Consider the following 6,000-nt stretch of genomic DNA (forward strand, 5'->3'; position numbering starts at 1 on the left):
TAAGCCAGGAAGCTACCATTTCTATCGTCCTCTGCATATCGTACATGCTTAGAAAACAGAAATTTACGTTTTGATTTCTCAAATACATACTCTACCCACTCTCTCTGGGCCAACTGCCATGTTCCCCTTGCAACCTCAGTTTTGTCCGCAATGTATTGTGCTTCTAAGGATTTACACTTTTTCTCTAATAACTGTTCTTTTTGTCTGGACGACTTTTTAATTTCAGCTATGCCATCAATTAATGTCCCCCCTTAGGAAAGCCTTAAAAGCGTCCCAAACTATAGGTTTGGTCCCAAACTATTTATCCTATAAGCCTATTTATCCTATAAGCTTATATGCAACCCTGTAACCTGTATAGCTTTAATTACATATAGGTGTACAGCTCAGATTGTATTGCTAGCAGTGCATTGCAGCCAGTTATCTTCACAGAGAAAGGTATATCTCCTCCAACAACACTGATAATGATAATCAAATAAGTCCAGAGCCCAATTCAGTTACTCCTCACTTGTACAAGGATATAAATGTACCTGTATCAGATGGATATCACAGGCTGTGTTCACCTAGGCCAGTATGTGGTATTACAGAGGCGCTATGTCCCAGCAGTCATCAACTGCCACAAACTGCCACAGACTGCCTGTAGTATTCCTCTACCCAGATGCTCAACTCTTTCTCTCCCAGTCTCGGGTAAAATGGCAAGAGCACTATCAAAACAGGTACACTATGTACAGCAACTATTCGGATGCACAGTTTTGGGTCCAAAAGTTTCTTTATTCCACTGTAACGGAGATCAACAGGATATCTGGGATGGAGAGCTCGTAACTGTGCTTGCTACTCCATGCTCGTCCAGGCCACATCAAATGTTTAATTTTTTTAACATAACATGCTGGCCATTTGACAATTTGTGCCTATGCTCCACACCTATCACCATCCTGCACTCCATGGAGAATGAGAGAAGGATGGTGTGTGGTGCAGCAAATGATGTACATTTGGCATGTACTTATAATTCATGTGTGGGGTGAGGTTGTGTAAGTACAGTCTAGAACCCCAGATTGTTGTAATATACCACTGGGCCAACTGTATGTTTTATCTATCTCTGAAAGCCGAACTATGTCTAAAAATATTAAAGTGAACCTGGTCCCACTCTGAGTACAGTGGCAGGTGGGGAGTTTGACTGGGGCAGTACACCTATCAATCCATAACGGAGGTGACCTCAAGGAGGGCAGAAATCTCCCGTGGAGCAGAAGGGCGCATGTGAAAAACCACCTCCCCTGCTGGTGAAAGGTTGTTTTGTTTTGCTTTTTTATTTTACAAAAGAAAGACCATACTCTTAAGCTGGGTACACACTACACGGTTTTCGTCCAATAATCGGCTTAATGAGCCGACATACGACCGCTCGTTCAAAAGTCGGGTCAGTGTGTGTAGTGACACGATGGTCGAAAGTCTGCCCAAATGGACGATTGTCGCCTCATTTGGTTGGTCGTACCGTTTAATATTTTCGTTCCAATCTCGTTTCCGTTGTGTAGTGTGTATAAACTTCCGACCGATGTGTACGAAATTGCAATCATTGCTCACGACAACATAGTAACATAGTAACATAGTTGATGAGGTTGAAAAAAGACACCAGTCCATCAAGTTCAACCTATTTTGGATCTCCTGCGATCCTGCACTTATATTTGAAATTAATCCAGAGTAGGCAACCGCCCATCTGTTTCAATTTTGAAAATCCCCCCAGACTCAATATTGCAATCCAATTTTTACCCTATATCCACTACAATCCTTTATTTTAAATTAACGGTCGTATCCCTGGATACACCTTTCCGCTAAAAATTTGTCTAACCCTTTCTTAAACATATCTATTGAATCTGCCATCACAACCTTCCCTGGCAATGAATTCCATATCTGGACTGCCCTTACTGTAAAGAACCCCTTCCTTTGCTGGTTGTGAAATTTCCTCTCCTCTAACCTTAGGGGATGACCACGTGTCCTGTGTATGGTCCTTGGGGTAAAAAGTTCCCATGAAAGCTCTCTGTATTGACCCCTAATGTATTTGTACATAGTAATCATATCTCCCCTTAGACGCCTCTTTTCTAAAGTAAACATGCCTAAACTGGCTAACCTTTCCTCATAACTTAATGACTCCATACCCTTTATCAATTTTGTCGCCCTTCTCTGAACCCTTTCTAGTTCCAAATTATCTTTTTTATAGAGTGGTGTCCAGAACTGTACTGCATATTCAAGATGAGGTCTTACCAACGATTTATACAGTGGCAAAATTACACTGTCTTCCCTTGCATGTATGCCCCTTTTTATGCATGCCAATACTTTGTTTGCCCTTGCAGCTGCTGCTTGACATTGAGCACTATTGCTAAGTCTACTGTCTACGAGCACTCCCAAATCCTTTTCCATTATAGATTCTCCCAAATTAATTCCATTTAATTTATAGATTGCGTTCTTGTTTTTGATCCCTGAATGCATAACCTTACATTTATCTGTGTTAAACCTCATATTCCATTTAGCCGCCCAATCCTCCAGTTTATTTAAGTCCCTCTGTAGGGAAGCTACATCTTGCTCTGATTTTATTACCTTACAGAGTTTAGTGTCATCTGCAAAAATAGAAACTTTACTCTCTAAACCATCACCAAGGTCATTAATAAATATATTAAAAAGGAGTGGTCCCAGCACGGAACCTTGAGGTACTCCACTTAAGACCTTTGACCAATTAGAAAATGTTCCATTTATCACAACTCTCTGTTCCCTATTCTCTAACCAGTTTTCGATCCAAGTACAAATTTTGATTTCTAGACCCAGTTCCCTTATTTTGTAAACCAACCTCTTGTGTGGCACTGTATCAAAGGCCTTTGCAAAATCTAAGTAGACCACATCTACTGTCCTGCCCTGGTCTAAGTTCCCACTAACTTTCTCGTAGAAACTAATTAGATTAGTTTGACATGACCTATCCCTCACAAATCCATGTTGATTCCCACTAATAATTTTATTGCGTACCAAGTAGTCCTGAATACTGTTCCTTAAAATACCTTCCAGTAGTTTCCCCACTATTGATGTCAGGCTTACAGGTCTATAATTCTCTGGTTGTGATCTCGTCCCCTTTTTAAACAACGGCACCACATCTGCTATTCGCCAATCCTTTGGTACTGAGCCTGATGAGATTGAATCTCTGAAAATTAAGAATAGCGGTCTAGCTATTTCCGAGTTTAACTCCATAAGGACCCTTGGGTGTATGCCATCTGGACCTGGAGCTTTATTTATCTTAATATTCTTCAGTCGCCTTTGGACTTCTTCCTCTGACAACCAAGTATTAATTAATGGCATGGTTTCATTTCCATTTTTATGTATTACTCCTGCCATTTGTTCCTCTCTGGTAAATACTGAAGAAAAGAACGTGTTTAATATCTCTGCCTTTTCCTTAGTATCATTTATCAATTCACCCATCTCACTTCTTAGGGGTCCTATATTATCTTTTTTAATCCTTTTGCCGTTTATATACTTAAAAAACTTTTTGGGGTTTGTCTTACTTTCTTTTGCAACGTGCCTTTCATTTTCTAATTTAGCCAATCTAATTTCCTTTTTGCATGTTTTATTACATTCCTTGTACCTATGAAAGGACTCCTCTGACCCTTCAGACTTAAACTATTTAAATGCACGCTTCTTCCTTTGCATTTCTTCCCTTACCTTTTTATTTAGCCACATTGGTTTAGACTTAAATTCTTTTACATTTATTTCCCATAGGAATGAACTTATACGTGTATGTTTCCAACAACATTTTAAAGACAGCCCACATTTCTTCCGTATTTTTTCCTTCAAAGGCTTTGTCCCAGTCTATGCTCTTTATAGACTCCTTTAGCATATCAAAATTTGCCTTTTTAAAGTTTAAAGTCCTAGTTGATCCCTTATACTGTTGTTTCTGGAAACTAATTTCAAATGAGACCATATTATGATCACTGTTTCCCAAGTGCTCCTTTACTTGAATATTTGATATTACGTCTACATTGTTTGTTATTACTAGGTCCAGTATAGTCCGGTTCCTAGTTGGTTCCTCAACTAATTGGGACATGTAATGGTCTTTTAGCGTGCTCAGAAACCTATTTCCCCTAGCTGTACCGCAGGTCTCAGTACTCCAATCAATGTCCGGATAATTAAAATCCCCCATAATTAAAATTTGACCTAGTTGTGTAGCCTTTTCAATTTGCTGTAGAAGTTGGGCTTCCTCGATCGTACTAATATCTGGCGGTTTATAGCATATCCCTATCAGAAACTTCTCTGAACTTTTTCCTCCGCTGGATATTTCCACCCACAATGCCTCTATATTATCACCAATATTCTCGTATATAACTTCCTGAATACTTGGTTTTAATTCTGGCTTAATATAAAGACATACTCCTCCTCCCCTTTTATTTACCCTATCCCTCCTGAAGAGAGAATAGCCTTCCAAGTTGACTGCCCAGTCATGTGTATCATCCCACCAGGTCTCAGTAATACCTATAATATCATGCTGCTCATTCATTGCTACTAGTTCTAACTCCCCTTACATGGCTGTAAAAAGTTGCTAAAGGGACGTCCGCTCTTTCCTTTATTGTCCTAAACAAGGCTAGTGTGTATGCAGTCCATGGACCAAGCGATCGGACCATCGATCGCATGTAAAATCGCTCGGCATAAAAAGTTGGTTGAAATTTTTGTAGTGTGTACCTAGCTTTAGACCCTTCATAGACTATAGAGGCCTTTACAAAATCATTATCAAAACCATGACCTTAGTCTTTTTTTTAAAAAAACTAAATTTATGTGGAGTTCATAATTTAAACCAGAGAGGAAGATGGGGAAAAAAGTGCCAGTACTCGGGAGGGGCACTGTAAATATCTTGATCTTGAACTGTGATGCCCTTAAGCCTCTGCAATGTGCATACACTCTTTAAAAAATGTTGTTAATTAAATATTTTGTACTATTCTATATCATGTTGTCATCATCTACTTGGAAGGTAATTGGATTAGTTTAGTCTTCAGATTAGTCATCCCTTCGGCATGGAGCTCCATGGTATAAAATCACTTTGACTCTTCAGTAATAGATTTTAAAAATGCACAAGTACGGGGGCGTGGCTTGAATGCCATTTCGAGAGGTCACAGATTCCTGGAGCTCCGTGTTACTCCAGTCCTGACTCAACTAGCATCGGGGTCTTCCCTACTTCAAACACTGTCTGGTGGCTCTACTATTGTCCAAGGAACTTGTGGGCACCTATTGGTCCTGTTCCTGCCTCTTTGGAGGTGACACAGGGAGCGAGTGCACATTGCTACGGTCACCATTGGTGTTGCAGGCCAAATCGGAAGACAGCTCCTGGGCCTCCCCCCACCCCTCCTGATTAGTCCCCTGAGGCTTACCAGGGCATTTGGACAGCCGTGTGGCCTCGGTAGTAGTGCCCCTCCGACGAGGGAGCCGATTCTGGCGCAACTGGAAGTGTCCGGACTGCCGGGCCTGCCGCATTTCCGGTCCACGTGGGCTGAATAATATTGTGGTGGTGAAAGGCGGCTGGTGAGTGACATTGCCCTGCTTTACATTGGGGCTTACCTACAAATAAGATAGGTGTGTAGGAGGTGTGTGAGTCCTGGGACCCACGGCGTGTAGGTCAGTGCCACAGGTACGATTTTCCTGCATCAGACATTCTCTCCAGCTTAAACATTCTGTTACGAAGCATTTCAAAACACCATTTACAGTGTTTAGAGATAAGTTGGCAGATGTGGAGGATAGATCCCGTCGGAACAATATTAAAATACGGGGTAATCCGGAGCAAGTTTCCAATAACGACCTTCTGTCCTTCGCCACAGATCTGTTTCGGAAGCTCTTGCCTACAGCCTCCACTCAGGACTTACTTATTGATCGAATATACAGATTGCCTAAAGCCAGAAATGCGTCAGATACTCTGCCAAGAGACACCCTCATGCGCTTACATTTTTTCCATATAAAGAAATGTATCTTGAGAGCAGAGAGGGAAGC

Source organism: Mixophyes fleayi, chromosome 12 (genome assembly GCF_038048845.1).
Source record: "Mixophyes fleayi isolate aMixFle1 chromosome 12, aMixFle1.hap1, whole genome shotgun sequence".
NCBI lineage: Eukaryota > Metazoa > Chordata > Amphibia > Anura > Limnodynastidae > Mixophyes > Mixophyes fleayi.